The sequence below is a fragment of the Pelodiscus sinensis genome, chromosome 2, assembly GCF_049634645.1.
Source record: "Pelodiscus sinensis isolate JC-2024 chromosome 2, ASM4963464v1, whole genome shotgun sequence".
In the NCBI taxonomy this organism is placed as follows: Eukaryota; Metazoa; Chordata; order Testudines; family Trionychidae; genus Pelodiscus; species Pelodiscus sinensis.
The window spans coordinates 105,571,541-105,589,557 of NC_134712.1; the positions used below are offsets into that span (position 1 = coordinate 105,571,541).

Genomic DNA, 18,017 nt, shown 5'->3' on the forward strand with positions numbered 1-18,017 from the left:
ATTCTTGGAACCTGCTAACAATTTGATAACACTGTCTAGTTGTTCAGGAGTGAAGTACAGAGTATCCAGTGAGTCAGAACAGACTTTAGGGAGCATAAAGAACATGTTTTTGTTGGTGTACTTGTTTGCGTAGCCAGTAGGACGATCAGATTCCTGAATCATGCAACAGATGTTGTCAATAACCTATGAATGTGGAGGTGAGTTTTTGCATCCTGGATCCTGAAACATTTAGCTAAATCACAATCATACCAATACAGCTGGATATGGTTTTATATTAAGTCAAATGTATTTACATCTTACAAAACATGGAAATCTTTGGAAAATTCATGTGCTGCTTTAATAGTAGGTTCTTTTCGATCTGATTACAAGTTGCACTTCTGAAATCTAGGATTCTCTGGTCCGGCCACATCCATGATCCGGCATGGCCACAGATGTTCCAGGATCAGAGAGTCTCGGAGTGCTGCAGGGGGTAGAGGCCCAGGAGCTGCATGTCAGTAGTGAAAGGTTAGCACTATCATCAAAACCACAGAACTCATTTAGCCTTTCAACTCCCTCTAGTAAATATGAAAGTAATAGAAAAATGTTTTCTAATAGTTTCTAAAACCTTCAGTTTTATTGGGATGCTGTCAGGGTCCAATCACTTTGCAGAATACATACATCCAGGCCAAGACACAAGAGGAAGTTAGTCACCTTGTGCAGTAATGACGGTTCTTCGACGTATGTGTCCCCGGGGTGCTCCACTGTGGGTGCTCCACTATAGGTGTCAGGCTCATCCCAGCACCGCAGGTCAGAGATTTATAAGCCATGGTTTAGCCGGACCACGCATGCACAGTGGCGGCACGTGCCCTTCGTGCCATTTTTGAGGCTGCGCGCGGTCCGGCTCCCGCCAGTTCCTCCTAATTGAATACATCTGTAAGACATAAAGAGAGACTCCGATCGGGGAGGAGCGCAGGACATGGAGCACTCACGGGGGGACACACCTCAAAGAGCAGTCGTTACTGCACAAGGTGAGTAATTTCCTCTTCTTCTTCGGGTAGTGTCCCCGTGGGTGCTCCACTGTAGGTGAGTATCAAGCTGTTGTCTGGTCTACCGAGGTGGGATTGGACTCAGGATCTCTAGACCGTGGAAAGCACTGCTGATGCCAGCGCTGAGTCTCGAATAACAGTGTCAATTGCATAGTGCTTTGCAAATGTGAATTCCGAAGACCAAATGACTGCTCTCCTGATGTCTCATAAGGATATGCCAAAAAGGAAAGCTGTCGTTGTTGCTGTTGCTCTCGTGGAGTGTGCACGAATCAATGTTGGCAACGTTTTATGCTGTATCTCGTAACATCGAGTAATTCATTTTACGATGTACTTAGAAATCCGCTGTGAGGATAATGGGTGACCCTTAGATCGTTCATCCATGCATAGTAAGAGGCATTGTGATTGTCGGAAGGGCCGTGTTCTCTAAATGTAGAACGCCAGAGCCCTGTGGATATCTAGTATTTGGAGCCTTGCCTCCTGAGGTGACTTATGCGGTTTGGGGTAAAAGGTAAGTAATATTACTGGCTCATTGATGTGAAATTCGGAGTTCACTTTTCGGAGGAATTTAGGGTGTGACTTTAGGATGACTCCGGTGTTTGTGAAGAGGGTATAAGGAGGGTTGGCTGAGAGAGCCGCAAGTTTGCCTACCCTTCATGCTGAAGTGATGGCCAGGAGGAGGACCACCTTCATGGTAAGTATTGGGAACTCACAAGATGCCATCGGCTCAAGAGGCAGCCGTATTAAAATATCTAGGACGAATTGAAGGTCCCACAGTGTTGGAGTGGCCTTCCTCAGGGGGTAAAATTTGCGAGGCCCTTGAAGAATCTTTTTGTCATGGGGTGAGCAAACACTGATTGTCCTTCTATTGTGTCCCTGAAGGTGGAGATCGCAGAGAGATGGACCCTTATGAATGGTATCAAGAGGCCAGAACGTTGGAGATATAATGCATAGTCCAAAATCCAATGGATTAGCAGCATCATAGCATCGAGACTGTTATCATTGCACCATGATTGGAAACCTCAACATTTATAAAGGTAAGTTTTGAGGGTAGAGTCACGCCTACTGTGTAATAGAACGTGTTTTACTTCTTGCGAGCAGATGAGCTCTGTGCGATGGAACCAACTAGGAACCGGCCATGAGGCGTAGCCGGTCTATTTGAGGGTGTATTGTGGTCTGTCCCCGTTGTATTAGTAGGTCTTTGGACTGCAGAAAATGGTATGGTGGATGCAGAGATATCTGTATTAGGACTGGAAGCCAACTTTGTCTGGGCCAGTATGGGGCTATTAGTATAATGGTGGCCCGGTCCGTAATTATTTTCTCCAGTACTCTGGGAAGAAGCAGAATCGAGGGAAAAGCATAGAGTAGGCCCTGATTCCATTTGAGGAGAAAAGCGATTTTGGTCCCACTCCTGCCCTGGAACAGTAATTCGGGCATTTTGCATTGGTATACGTGATCTATGCAAGAATACCCCCAACATTGAAATTTGAAGTGTGTGAATCGTGGGTTCAACTCCCACTCAAGTTGGGGGAAGTATTGTCTGCTGAGTGTGTCCGCTATAGAGTCGCCTTTGCCTGGCAGGTATATTGCAATGATATTGAGCTTGTGCTGATTGCACCAATTCCATAGGCGTGTAACCTCTGTACAGAGGGATTTGTATCTCACTCCGCCTTGGCGATTGATATAATATACCACATTGGTATTGTCGGTAAATATTTGGACTGTGTGGTATGTGATTTTGGACACAAACGCCTTGCATACATTGCGTACTGCCCTCAGTTCCAACAGATTGATGTGCTGGAGTGATTCCGTTGCCGTCCATTGGCCTTGCACCCGCTCTCCCATGCAATGTGCTCCCCATCCCATGAGGGATGCATCCGTGGTAGTCTGGCTGTCTGGTTGTGGATGTGGATGCCCGTAAGCATGTTGGAGGTGGACATCTACCATTTTAGAGAATGTTTGACTGTATTGCGTATTGTAACTGGCCTATGAATGTTGTGCTCGCCAGGGCGGTATACTGAGGCGATCCAGTACTGTAGGCATCTCAGGTGCAGCCTCACGTGCTGTATCACATAAGTGGTCACTGCCATATGTCCTAATAGCCTTAGACAAGATAGTATGTCGATTCTTGGGCTTATCAAGATAGTGCAGATGAGATCCTGAATCCTCTGGAATCTCGTCTTTGGAAGGTATGCCCTTGCTGTTGTAGACTCTAACTGTGCCCCAATGAACTCTAGGGAACTTTGAGGTGTTAGAGAGGACTTTTGGATGTTGACTACTAGACCTAGGGATTGTAAATAGGTTTCTGGTCCATGGATCGCCCATAGGGCTTGGTCGTACATGGGCACTTTGAGTAAACAGTCATCTAGATATGGAAATATCATTATGCCTTGTTGGCGGAGGTAGGCTGACACTACAGAGAGATTCTTTGAGAAAACTCTCAGAGCGGATGACAGGCCAAAGGGAAGGACTTTGTACTGAAAATGTTGGTCGTCTATCGCGAATCTGAGGAAGCGTCTGTGTGCAGGGTGAATTGTGATGTGAAAGTATGCGTCTTGTAAATCGAGGGACGTAAACCAATCTTCTGGGTTCAATGCTGGAATTATAGAAGCTAGCGTCACGATCTTGAACTTATGTTTTCTGAGATACCAGTTGAGATGTCATAGATCTAAAATGGGTCTCCACCCTCCTGATTTTTTCTCCGTAAGAAAATAACAGGAGTAAAAACCCCTGCTGTGGAAATGATCCGGCACTCTCTCCACTGCTCCTATACTGAGGAGGCGAAGGGTCTCCTGCATAAGGAGAGCCTTAAGAGAGGGGTCCCTGAAAAGGGTGGGGGAGGGGGAGAGGTGGATGGTAGAGAGAGAAGAGGTATGGTGTAACCGGATGTTATTACGTCCCGGACCCAGCTTTTCAAAAGAGCTCTTTCGCAAAAAGGCATGTGTGGATGTGGAAAAGGGAGTTATTTTGGAAGAAGAGGAAAGAGGAAAAAGCACAGGTGCCCTGGTGGCCATTCCATCCATAGCAATCACAGCTTACATGCAAGAGAGCATCTACTCGCAGATCGCTTTTTCAATGCACTTTTGCAGTGTGGATGCTTTCTTTTGGAAGAAGTTTTTTTGGAAGATTTCTTCCGCAAAAAGCTTCTTTTGGAAGAAGTCTGTAGTCTAGATGTAGCCTCAGTTAAGTGGGTGGGACTCCTGCATCCCACTCCCAGCCCTCCATGTTCTGTACTTTTACACACTCACGTCATTGGCTAGCGGAGCTTTCACAAAGGGGCTTTCCTTTCTTCCATTCCCACAAGAGGGATGGACTCCCTAGAGGGGGAATTCTCAGGGTTGGCGGAGAAAGACTTTTTAAAATTATGTTTAACTTGGCTCACTAATGGAGTGGGGGGAAATGGAGCCACTATCCTGGGGCCCAGCGATAGTGGCCAAGGACTCCCAGCCGCTGCTGTTGCTACTATGGTGGCAGTGGTGGCCAGAGCCTCAGGCCCTTTAAATTGCCATCAGAGTGCCTCACAGCATGCTCCAGGCTGCTCTAAGGGCTGGGGAAGGCAGCATGTTATACTTCGGGTGATGCAGAGGGCTGACTACCCTGCCCTAACCCTTTCCACCCAAGGCCCTGCCCCTTCTGGCAGCATGGAGCTAGTCTCCCCACCTTGCCTAAACTCAGAACTCCTGTCAGCTGAAGAAGTGGGCTGTGCCCATGAAAGCTCATGATACCATCTACATGTTTTGTTAGTCTATAAAATGCTACCAGACCATTTGTTGTTTTTTAAGATTATCCTGTACAGACTAACTCGGCTACTCCCTGAAGCTCCATGAAGGAAGACTGTGTATTACTTAGTGCATACTAAGTAATATGTGCCAAGTCACAAAGCACACTAGGTTTGTTAACTAATCCTGGAACAAATTAGCAGATTATAATTACATGGCTCTTCATTCTGGACATATAACTTTAATCACTGATCATTTAAAAAATTCTAAACATTTTTTCCAGTCATGGTTTGATTTACATTTCTCCTGGAGAAGTAGAATTCCTGCCAACTTTAAAATCTAGTCCTGCTGCTGGTTGTTGAGTTATACAAGTGCAAAAATAAAGTTATTCCACTATTTCAAATGAGGATTGTATATTTTAGTTGACAATAGCAAAACTGAGCTCAAGCTTTTCAAAACCTCTACCTATTATATTCAATCTAAAGCTGATCAAATAGAGATAGGACAGCTCCCCAACTCAATGGGCCACCAGCTGTGATATCCAATCCTATAACAAGTATGTTGGCAGCCTGTCCCCCAAGTATAACCCCAGTGATACCCCACACACACATCCATTGTCTTCATTCATAAACAGGATGCCCCCAGCTAGTTGTTTTTTCCTGTCTACTGTCACCATTAAGGTAGAGGAGTCCTGCAAAGCTTTGGATACCTGCTTTAAATCTGCAGATACCCACGGACCATGTTTTCAGATCATATATTGGAGACAGATATAAATTTTGTATGCCCCCGGGGCTCTGTACATAGGGTCTCTCCAAACCATAGAATCAGAATCATAGAATAGTAGGACTGGAAGGGACCTCGAGAGGTCATCAAGTCCAGTCCTCTGCCCTCATGGCAGGACCCAGTACTGTCTAGACAATCCCTGATAGACATTTATCTAACCTACTCTTAAATATCTCCGGAGATGGAGATTCCACAACCTCCCTAGGTAATTTATTCCAGTGTTTAATCATGCCCTAAATATTCCAAGGACCAACCATTGATTATACCACAAAGCCTTCTACTTGCCAAATTATTTGATACCTGATTGGTATTTTTACTAGACAAGATTTTTTTGTTTTTTTTTACAGTTTTATGAACTGTACTATAATGCATACTATTTTGTTCTGTGACGGCTACAAGAATCAGCTGAGACAGACCTAAGCTTGTCATTTTCTAATCTAAGTTGTCATTTGTGCCATATTTAATCATTTGGGCATAGGCAGAAATATAAAAGCTGACTTTAGTATAGGCTTAGTATAGATCAAATTTGTGATCATACAGGTTTCAGATGATTTTATAAACAACATATAAAGACTGACTCTTCAATTCGTTTAATTCTAGCAAAGTATGTTTTACAAATACACATACACCCTTCAATAATTGTTAAAGAAAATGTAAAGTGCTTTGCTGGTGGAAATTGTCAGGCATGACCTCAATTATTTATAGGGAAAGAGAAATTGTAATATCCTCAGTAATCATATACTTACTGTTATAAATATTAAACAAGAAAACCTAGTGCTATAAGCAGGTTTCAATAATCATCACTTTTCTTGCAATTCTAGCTCTGTGACGAAAAATACTGTTAACAATCTAAACACATGCTACTCTTCAGGCCTGTCGACAAGGTATGTAGTAGAGGAGCAAAGGGGGCAATTTCCTCAGGGCCGAAGATTCAAAGGGGCCTAGGCTCTGAAGCCCCAGACCCTTTAAATCATTGCTGGAGTTCTGGACCACATGCTTGAGGAAGTACTTAAGGGGGGGCACACTCCTGGCAGTGCTGAGGAGTATCTGGGGGCCAGTGTGGTACATTCCAGGTGGTGCTGAGGGATGGCTGACCTCAGCCCCGCTCTTTCTTCTCTCAGCCCACCGCTTCTGGGAGCACAAAGCCGGCTCCATCACTACTTTGACAGGAGCCCACAGAGGCTGTAGACTTCCCTGCTGTCCTTTGACTACTCAGTTACAGAATGGATGAACGGGATTTGCCAGAGTACAAAAAAAGGCTGTATAAGAATGCTGGTGGGAGTTAAAGAAAAATGTCAACCAATGCAAGGAAAAGGGTTTAGCCATCCCCAAGTGAACTCAGATTTACACTGTAAAACCAGAATAGTCACTAACCTGTCACAGGAATGCTTTTTATGAAGGACTGTGAATGGAGCCATTTGCAGGTTGGGTGTGTACACACAAACATGTCCATGGCCTCAATGTGAATTGATCCTCTACAGCTCGTATCATGTGGGACCTGTAATGTCACTTTGATGGGACTTGGGAGGAGTCATGAAAGGGAAGAACAACTGTCTCACCATGCTCCCACTGCTGGCTATTCAAGGGATCTAGTATTATGACCAATACCTGCTAGAATCTATTGTTCTTTGTGATAAAGATACAATCCTTTTTTGGGACAATGGGTATTTTGAATAAGCAGGCTTTCAAGTTTCATATAGAAGGATACATCTGACATTAAAATAATTCAAACATTCACTATGGGTATGTCTACACTACAGTGTTATTTCAAAATATCTAATTTCAAAATAGTTATTTCGACATAGCTTATTTCAAAATAACGCATCTACACACAAAATGTATTTTGAAATAGCTTTTTGCTATTTTGAAATAGCGCGTCCCACTGAGTGGACGCTGAATCGCATTTAAGGCTGGCCGGAACCAGGTCCGGCAGGGCATCAGGTCAGGATTTACTTTGTGTGGCTGCTGCCTGAAGCTATCTGAGGTCTGTGCTTAAAGGGACCCCCCTGGACAGTGAGTTCTCAGGTTTCCCTACTTGCTTGCCTACCTCGATGAGGAACAGCAAAGCATTTTGTCTCTGCGTGCTCTGGTTGCCCTCACTCAGAACACCACAGCACTCTGCAACATGGAGCTGGAGATGCCCCTGGGCACTCTGGTGCTTCTCTTGGACATGTTGCTTCGAGCCTGGCTCCACTTTTTGCAGACTGCCATCCAGGAGGTCCATTGGGGGTCTGTCAGTATCCAGAAGGCCCTGCAAGAGAGCTTCCATCCTGAGGAGCACTAAGAGCCTCCCTTGTCTGTCCCACTGGGGGCTTGTGCCTCATTCCTCCCTCACGTCCTTCCACTTACCCCTCCCTAACCCCCTTTCCTGATGTAAAATAAAATACACGTATTTTCATGAACACAAACTCTCTTTATTTAACCAAACTGGGGGGGGGGGTATGAAACTCTGGTGAGACTGGGGAAAGGAGGCAGGAGACGGGAAGAGAGAGGATAGGAGAGGGGAGGAGGGAGCTGGAAGGGGGAAGCAAGGGAAGAAGGGAGAGGGGAAGCTCAGGGCTCAGTTTTGGGGGTCTCTCTGGACCAACTTGATTTTCATGCGAATCAATTTCTAAATAAGCCCACCGCTATTTCGATTTAATTTCAAAATAACTAAATGTCTCTGTAGACGCTAGGATGGTTATTTCGAAATAATAGCTGTTATTTCTAAATAACTTTGCTGTGTAGACATACCCTGGGTGTATGCTCAAATTTATGTTACATTTCTTCACAACCCAAAGTTTTCAGCCTTTAAGCTGAATTTATGGTACAGAACAAACTTACAAAGACCTAGGCACAAGTCCTTCCCCCTGTGGGAAAACAGTGCAGAAGAACCAAATAACCCTAAGGGATTGGGAACTGTGATAACATGAAGTCGGATCCCATGTAAAATAATTCTGCTATTGACAACCATTATTTAATGCAGGGAAATCTCCATTCGTGCTGCAGTGACTATTTCATGACAAGCCCTTCAGTTTCATTAGGTTTTTCACTATTTTTTCCCTTAGACATGCAAAAATGTGGCCCTTAGTCATTTATACAGTTCAGTAGCCTATATGCTGTTTTCCTCAAGCTTTTCCTTAAACTTATTGACAAGTTTCAGACTTCAAATGATAGTTTATTAGTTTTGGTGCATAGTCTTTGGCCTCCCTCTTCTGAAGGAGTAAAGCAGTGGTGAACACTAAAATCTGTTAGCTAGAATGAATGTACTTTAATGATATTACAATACCTAGTTTCAACTTGTAGCATTTCTCTCTAACAGTCATCATTTCCTAGACTACACCAATATCAGTGAAAAGACATTAGGTCAACAGGTGTACAGGAAGCATTATACAATGAGAAACACCCCCAAAGCTATATAAATGATAATACATGAAAATATACTCTGCTGCCAAGCACCATTTAAACTTTGGCAATGAGAACACTGTTCTACTAAAACGTTTCAACCACAGCTGTGGTTCCATTAATTTTCCCACCAAACAGCACCTTTTATTTTAGCTTCATTGTCAACAGTATCAGTTAAGACTGAAATAAACACAATAGATCTAGTTATTAGATAAGTAACAAAGTTCACTTCCATGAAGCTATGTCATTGTATACAATAGATTATCATTCTCCACTGCCTTGCGCTTTGAACAGTGATTGACATCTGTACAGTGGATGTAAAATAATACCAAATCATAATACAGGTTGCACTTCTATAAACCGGGACTCTCTGGTCTGCCAACATCCATGGTCCAGGATCAGAGGAGTTCCAGCATGCTGCAGGGGGTGGGGGAGACCTGGAGGCCAGTACAAATCAGAGAGGGAGTGGGAACCCAGCATGCAGCCCAGCTGGGGTGCTGGGGAACTTGAAGCCAGGAAGCTACTGTGCTGCTGGGAGGATGGGGGAAGGGAGCAGTCAGGAGTGGAACAGTCCAGTGCACTGCTCAGCTGAGCTGCAGTGGGGCCGGAAGCCAGCACATAGCTCAGCTGTGCTAAGGGGGGGAAGCCGGGAAGGCTGGTGTGTGGCCTAGCTGGGTTGTGTTGGGTGTGGCGGGGGGAAATGTTGGGGAGGGGGAAAGGGGAATGGGAAGCCCAGAGCACAAACCAGATGGGATGCTGGGGCAGAGTCAGGAAGCTTGGCAGAGCAGCAGGATAGGGGGTGGGGTGGCAGCGGAGGGGCTAGAAATGACCTCCCCCGGTCCAGCAAAATCCCTCATCCGAGACCAATCAGGTCCCGAGGGTGCCCAACTAAGGGAGGTAATTTTAAACCATCTGTGTATAGATATGCCAGTGACTACATGTAATGTAATACAATAGAAATTCAGGCCTAATAATGCTTTACTGAGAATACAACCACTATTTGGGAAAATAAATCAGATGGAGTAGAACATACAATAAGGATACGTAAAAAGTGTACCTGCCTTAGGCCAAGCAGTTTGAAATTGGGACATGAAGGAAATTTGAACAAATGGTGATCAGGAAATGACATAAAAAATACTGGGTAAACCCAGTCAGACTAGGACATATAGTGGTTCTAACGTCCCAAAAATATATTTGTTTACAGCACAACAAAATCCATTCTTTCCTTTACTTAAAGACCATAATTTTGTTTTAATTGAAAATAAAAGAAGATAATTATATATCAATGTAGATGTCTAATTACATCATCCTTTAACTACTGAATTATTGAAAGGAACATGCCTTCAATTTTTCTTAGAGAGATGAGGTGGATGAGATAATATCTTTTATTGGATCAACATCTGTTGGTGAAAGAACCAGGTTTTAGAATTTATGCAGAGCTTTTCTTTGGATCTGGAAAAAGTACAATACTCAAGAGCATTGCCTGAGTGGTAGCTTTTTCCATGAAAACAAGACATTCTGCTACTTTATATTACTTTAAAGAGACCTCTAGTGGTCAGATATACAGTTCTTTATCCTCCATTTCAAGTGGTAAGCTATAATCTTGCAAATTTGTACTTAGTCTCTTGAAGTGGAAAAAGTATCCTTAGTTTAAGGAAGGGGAAGTAAATTATAGGTATTGGATGATAAATTTGTATAATGATTTTGCAAGATTGAGCTGATCTCACCTTAAATCATGAAATAATAGAGAATGATTATCTTGTCCCCAAAATATGATATATTCATATTATAAATGATTTCCTTGACATGATAGAGTCCTTTTTACAAATCATACCAAGTCCCCGATAATTATGGGTATGTCTACAAAGCAAAGTTATTTCAAAATAACAGCCCTTATTTTGAAATTACTTTCCTAGTGTCTAAACAGCCAAACCGCTATTTCGAAATAAGCGGAGCGCTTATTTCGAATTTGATAAACCTCATTCTACAAGAAATAACGCCAAATTTGAAATAGCCACTCCAGCCTCAACCAAGAACACTCCTCTCTCTCCCCCACTCCCCGGAACCCTTAAAGGTGTAGACTCTGGCCACAGTGCCTGTGCCAGCTCCAAGCCTGCCAGCCCAGAGCCAGCAGTCACTGCCCCGACCCAGTGGCCCCAAAACATGAGACAGCAAGCCACTGGCACCCAGCTCTCCACCGCTCCGTCTATACATACAAACCGCTAGTTCAAACTTAATTCGAACTAACGGAGCGCTTAATTCGAACCAGGTAAACCTCATTATACGAAGACTAACGCCTAGTTCGAATTAAGTATTTCGAATTAAGGGCTGTGTAGCCACTTAATTCAAACAAGCTGGAGGCTAGTCCTTCCCAGGTTCCCCCTGGTGGCCACTCTGGGCCAAACCAGGAAAACTCCTCTCCTCTCCCCCAGCCCTGGGCCCTTAAAGGGGTAGACTCTGGCCAGACAGCACTTGCCAGAGCCAGCCCTGCCAGCAGTCTCTGCCCCGAACCAGTGGCCGCAGGATGAGCCAGGCAGCCAGTGCCAGCGAGCCGTCCCCTGCCCAGTCCCCCAGCAGCCAGGGGCCATCCAGGGGCCGTAGATGGCGTGCGCCCTCCTGGTCTAGTGTGGAGGTCATGGACCTCATTGAGGTTTCGGGGCAGGCCCCCAACCTCCATGATCTCTGCACTAGGTGGAGGAACGCGGCCGTCTGCGGCCGCATAGTGGCCGCCATGGCCCAAAAGGGACACAGGTGCATGCAAGATCAGGTGCGCCTGAAAGTAAAACAGCTGCGGCAGGCGTACGCCAGGGCCACCAGGGGCAGCGCCGCAGCAGAGGCTGCCACCTGCCCCTACTTCCCCGCCCTCGACCGACTCTTGGGGGGCGGGGTGGTCCGTGCCAGCCCGGGAGGCAGCGAGCCGGGACCGGAGGGCCCTGACCTGGGCGCACCAGAGGGACCACCACAAGGAGTTCCAGCACTGGAGTTGGCAGGGTCGTCCAGGGAGACCATACTGCCGTGGTCCCCAACACAGTGCCCGCGGGCGCCATGGCGCCCGCGGGGGCATTTGCATGCGCCCGCCAGATGCTCGGGGATAACCTGGCCCCGGGCACATGGTGCACGGTGAGCGCCGGCCCCGGGCACGCGGCGCTTGGCGGGGGGAGCGCCGGCCCCGGGCGCGCGGCGCTTGGCGGGGGGAGTGCCGGCCCCGGGCACGTGGTGCTTGCGGGGGGGGCACCGGCCCCGGGCACGCGGTGCTTGAGGGTGGGGGCGCCGGCCCCGGGCGCGCAGCTCTTGGAGGGGGCACTGGCCCCGGGCGCGTGGCTATGGGGAGGGCTGCCCCCGGGCATGCGGCTATGGGGGGCCGCCCCCGGGAGCGCAAGTGTCCCCGCCCCCTGGCACCCGGCGGGCGAACGGCCACGCCCCCTGGCGCCCGACAACCTCAAAAGGTTGGGGACCACTGCCATACTGGGTAAGTAGTTCGAATTAAGTAGTTCAGGGGGGGAGGCGGGAGGGAGACCAGGGACCGCGCGTGTGGGCCATGCCTCCCACGGATCACACAGACACCTGTGCACGTGCGAGCATATGCCATGCCATGCTACCCTTGTGCAGGTGGCTCCAGCTGCGTGACACCCAGGGGCCATGGCCCAATAGGCACATGCGTGTGTTAAGAGACCTGACATGCTCCTGACCCCGGGGCGGGACCCAGCAGGATGCTCTCCCTTCACATGTCCCCTCTACACAGAGGCAGGGAACATCTCTCCCTCGCCTTGGCCGCACTATACACGGCACAGGGAATAGATGCGGTCTTGGGGCAGCTCCCAGTCCCGGGGAGAGCCAGACATCCTGATCATGGCCTCTGTACAAGCACAACAGCTCTGACGGTGCAGGGCATGGTCACCCACACGTTGCTGGGGGAGGGGGCTGGGCATCATCTACTGTGTCCCCAGGGAGAACTGACCACTTCTCTTCTTTCTCTACAGCTGCACCAGCTGCTCGTGCAGGGCGCACCACCCTGCCTGGGACCTGCTCCCACACCCGCGGCCTGCTCTGGACCGCCAGCATGGAGCAGGAGAACTGGGACCAGCACCTGGGGTCCTTGCGAGCCCTGCACCGCACAGTGGAGGCCTGGATGCGGGCAGACCTGCAGCTCCACCAGGAGCAGCTGGCTGAGGACCTAGCCAGAAATGCAAACCTACAGGCCCTGCTGCAGAGCATGGTGCCCTGTGCTGCTCCTGCACCTGCTGCCCCCCCAACAACTGTCCCTCCTCCCACTCCTGCCCCCCCTCCCACCTCTTCCTCCTCAATGTCCACACCCCCCCACCTCAACCTCCGCACCCTCCACCCCATCCCCCCGGGGACGCCAAGGCCCCCTCCCTCGCCGTGCTGGGAGGCGGTTGGCCCAGCGAGACCCCCACCCCGATCCCTGAGTTTCCCCTCCCCCTCCTTCCCCTTGCTTACCCCTTCCAGCTCCCTCCTCCCAGTTTTCTCCCTCCCCTCTTCCACACTCTCTCCTGCCCTTTCCCGCCTCCTTTCCCCCATCTCCCCACAGTTTTATTTCCACTCCCCAGTCTTGTTAAATAAAGAGAGTTTGTATTTTTGAACACACGCGTCCTTTATTTTTTTACATCAAGAAGGGGGGCTAAGGAGGGGTAAGTGGAAGGATGTGAGGGAGGAATGGGGCACGAGCCCCCAATGGGGAGGACTGGGGTGGCTCTGCGGGCTCCTCGGGGTGGAAGCTCTCCTGCAGGGCCTCCTGGATCCTAACAGTCCCCCGATTGACCCCCCCTGGATGGCAGCCTGCGGCAAGTGCAGCCAGGCTGATGGCCGAGTGCTGTGATGTGCCGAGTGTGGGTACTCAGCACACTCCAAGCCAGGACTGCTTTGCTGTCCCTCATCAAGGTAGACAAGCAAGCGGGGAACCCTGAGAACTGTCTGTCCGGGGTGGGGGTCGGGTCCCTTTAAGCACAGCCCTCGGCTAGCCTGAGACAGCAGCTCCATGCTCTAGGTCTTAACCTGATGCCCTGCTGGCACTGCTTCTGGCCATCCTTAACTTTGGTTCAGGGTCCACTCAATGTGGACATGCTAGTTTGAATTAGCAAAATGCTAATTCGAACTAGTTTTTAGGTCTAGATGCACTAGTTCGAATTAGCTTAGTTCGAATTAACTACTTCAAATTAGTGCTGTAGTGTAGACATACCCTAACTTTTCCTTATTCACTTTTTCTACACCAGTCATGATTTTATAGACCTCTATCATATGCCCCCTTGGTCTCCTCTTTTCTAAGCTGAAAAGTCCAAGTTTTTTTAATCTCTCTTCATATGGGGCCCATTCCAAACCCCTCACATTTTTGTTCCCCTTTTCTGAACCTTTTCCAGTGCCAGTATATCTTTTTGAGATGAGGTGACCACGTTCATACTAAGTTTTCAAGAAGTGGGCGTACCATGATTTTATACAGTGGCAATAAGATATTCTCTGTCTTATTCTCTATCCCAGGGTTAGCCAACCTGTGACTCCAGAGCCACATGCGGCTCTTCAGAAGCTAATATGAGACTCCTTGCATAGGCACCAAATCCAGGGCCATTTTGTTGACCAATCCCTTAAGTTTGGTGAGATGTTGTTGAAGCTCTTCACAGTCTGTTTTTGTCTTAACTATCTTGAGCAGTTTAGTATCATCTGCAAATTTTTCCACCTCACCGTTTACCCCTTTCTCCAGATCATTTATAAATAAGTTGAATAGGATGAGTCCCAGGACAAACCCTTGGGGAACACCACTAGTTACCCCTCTCCATTTGGAAAACTTACCATTTATTCCTACCCTTTGTTTCCTGTCTTTTAACCAGTTATCAGTCCTTGAAAGGACGTTCCCTCTTATCCCATGATAACTTACTTTACTTGAGAGCCCTTGGTGAGGGACCTTGTCAAAGGCTTTCTGGAAATCTGAGTATATTATATCTACTGGATTCCCCTTGTCCACATGTTTGTTGACCCCCCTCAAAGAACTCTAGCAGATTAGTAAGGCATGATTTCCCTATACAGAAACCATGTTGATTTTCCCCCAACAAATTATGTTCATCTATGTGTCTGACAATGTTATTCTTTACTATAGTTTCAACTAATTTGCCCAGCACTGAAGTTAGACTTACTGATCTGTAATTGTCAGGATCACCTCTAGAGCCCTTTTTAAATATCGGCATCACATTAGCTACCTTCCAGTCATTAGGTACAGAAACTGATTTAAAGGACAGGTTACAAACCACAGTTAATAATTCCACAATTTCACATTTAAATTCTTTCAGAACTCTTGGGTGAATGCCATCTGGTCCCGGTATCTTGCTACTGTTAAGTTTATCAATTTGTTCCAAAACCTCCTCTTAATGGCACCTCAATCTGGGACAATTCCTCAGATTTGTCACCTGAAAAGAATGGCTCAGATTTGGGAATCTCCGTAACATCCTCAGTCGTGCAGACTGAAGCAAAGAATTCATTTAGTTTCTCTGCAATGACTTTATCGTCCTTTAGCATCTCGGTTGTCCCAGGGCCCCACTGATTGTTTACCAGGCTTCCTGCTTCTGATGTACTTAAAAAACATTTTGCTATTACTTTTTGAGTTTTTGGCTAGCTGTTCTTCAAAATCCCTTTTGGCTTTTCTTATTATATTTTTATACTTAATTTGACCAGAGTTTATGCTCTTTTCTATTTTCCTCACTAGGATTTGACTTCCACTTTTAAAAATATGTCTTTTCATCTCTCGCTGCTTCTTTTACTTGGTTGTTAAGCAATGGTGGCACTTTTTGGTTCTTTTATTCTATTTTTTAATTTGGGGTATACATTTAAATTGGGCCTCTAATATGGTGTTTTTGAATAGTTTCCATGCAGCTTGCAGGGATTTTACTTTTGTCACTGTGCCTTTTAATTTCTGTTTAACTAACCATCTCATTTTTGTATAGTTCCCCTTTCTGAAATTAAATGCCACAGTGTTGGGCTGCTGAAGTGTTCTTCCCACCACAGGGCTGTTAAATTGTATTACATTATCATCACTATATATGGCCAAGCGATCCAGTTATATTTACCTCTTGGACCACTGCACTCCACTTAGATCTAAATCAAGAATTGCCTCTCCCCTTTTGGGTTCCAGAACCAGCTGCTCCAAGAAGCAGCCATTTAAGCTATCAAGAAATTTTATCTCTGCATCCCATCCCGAGGTGATGTGTACCCAATACATCAATATAGGGATAGTTGAAATCCCCACTATTGTTGATTTCCTTAGCATTTCATAGTCACTATTGCTGTCCTGATCAGGTGGTTGATATATTCCTACTGCTATATTCTCATTATTAGAACATGGAATTACAATCCCCAGAGATTCTATGGAACATTTTGGCTCATTTAAGATTTTTACTTCAGTTGATTCTACATTTTTTTCACGTATAATTCCACTCCTCCATCAGCATGACCTGTTCTGTTCTTCCAATATATTTTGTACCCTGGCATGACTGTGCCCCATTGATTGTCCCCATTCCACCAAGTTTCCGTGATGCCTATTATATCAATACTAGCAATGGTCTCAAGTTGTGGTGGGAGAGGTCCAGATTGGATATTAGGAAAAACTATTTTACTAGGAGGGTAGTGAAGCATTGGAATGGGTTACCTAGGGAAGTAGTGGAGTCTCCATCCCTAGAGGTGTTTAAGTCTCAGCTTGACAAAGCCCTGGCCGGGTTGATTTAGATGGGATTGGTCCTGCCTAGAGCGGGGGGCTGGGCTTGACGACCTTGTGAGGTCTCTTCCAGTTCTATGATTCTATGATAAGGGGATGGTTGGATGAAATAACATGATCGTGGTAACTAATTGACCATTCATTATCAGTTGGAAATAGGTCAATGGAGGGATGATAGGAGTTGCAATAGGGAACTTTCTGGGTGTCTGGCTGGTGAGTCTTGCCCACATGCTCAGGGTTTAGCTGATCGCCATATTTGGGGTCAGGAAGGAATTTTCCTCCAGGGTAGATTGGCAGAGGCCCTGGAGGTTTTTCGCCTTCCTCTGTAGCATTGGGCACAGATCACAGCTGAAGGACTCTCTGCATGTTGGGGCCTTCAAAGTATTTGAAGGCTTCAATATCTGAGACATAGGTGAGAGGATTATTCTAAGAGGGGTGGGCGAGATTCTGTGGCCTGCACTGTGCAGGGGGTCAGACTAGATGATCATAATGGTCCCTTCTGACCTTAAAGTCTATGAGTCTAGCCAATTAGCCCATCATAAGACGGGATTTTCAGGTCTCTCCTCCACGTCGGTCTTCTCTCCTGAGCCTCCGGTCTTTCTCTCTCACTCCGTGTCTCTCTCTCTTCCTCCTACTGCCTCCTCTTCTCTCTCTCTCAGCTCTCCTCCCCCTCCTGCCTCTCACTCAGGGGACTGCAGAGTCCAAATGGCCTTTTGGGCTCAACACTCCCCGTGCTGCATGGGGAGTGCGGAGCCCAAATGGCCGCTTGCGCCACTTGCTCCCATGCAGCGGCCCAGCTGAGCAGCACAGAAGTCAGCCGAGTGCCATGGCGGGAGGCAAAGGGGGGCAGGGCAGTGACATTCATGGCCAGGGGGCGGGGCCTGGAGCCGCTGTCATGCCACACATCACCGCCCTGCCCCCCCTTCTCCTCCCGCCGTGGCGCTCAGCCAGGCTGCCACGGGGAAACAAGTGGCCGTTTGGGTCCCACACTCCCCATGCAGCACGGGCCGCTCAGAGGGAACAGCCAGCATTTCAGCAACGGCGCTGCCCAGTGGGAACAGCCGGCATTTCAGGCAACAGCACCCCCCAGAGGGAACAGCCGGCATTTCAGGCAACAGCACCCCCTAGAGGGAACAGCCAGCATTTCAGCGTTACAGACTCTCAGACACTGGGCTACTATATATGTGATACTTCTTTATATGAGGCACTCTAGTTCACCGATCTTATTTTATTTAGACTGCTATCATTTCTGTATAAGCACTTTTAAAATGTATCACCATTTATGTGTCTAACATTTCCTGAAGTGCTAGACTCTTTTTCATTTCATTGTGTCTCATCTGATCTCAGAGGCATAGCAAGGGTGTTATGCGCACAGGGGCAAAGGCAACATTTCCA

At 47.1% G+C, this 18,017-nt stretch overlaps 1 protein-coding gene and 1 long non-coding RNA gene across 3 annotated transcripts in view; one reads left to right on the forward strand and one right to left on the reverse strand.

The window, feature by feature from the left end:
* RNF144B (ring finger protein 144B) overlaps positions 1–18,017 on the reverse strand; it is a 138,343-nt gene that overhangs the window by 101,770 nt on the left and 18,556 nt on the right. The window lies entirely within an intron of this gene.
* Positions 1–18,017, forward strand: part of LOC142827161 (uncharacterized) — a 46,316-nt gene that overhangs the window by 22,010 nt on the left and 6,289 nt on the right. The window contains exon 3 of the long non-coding RNA XR_012901628.1: positions 1,905–2,059. This is a non-coding gene — a long non-coding RNA (uncharacterized LOC142827161). The remainder of the gene's footprint in view (positions 1–1,904; positions 2,060–18,017) is intronic.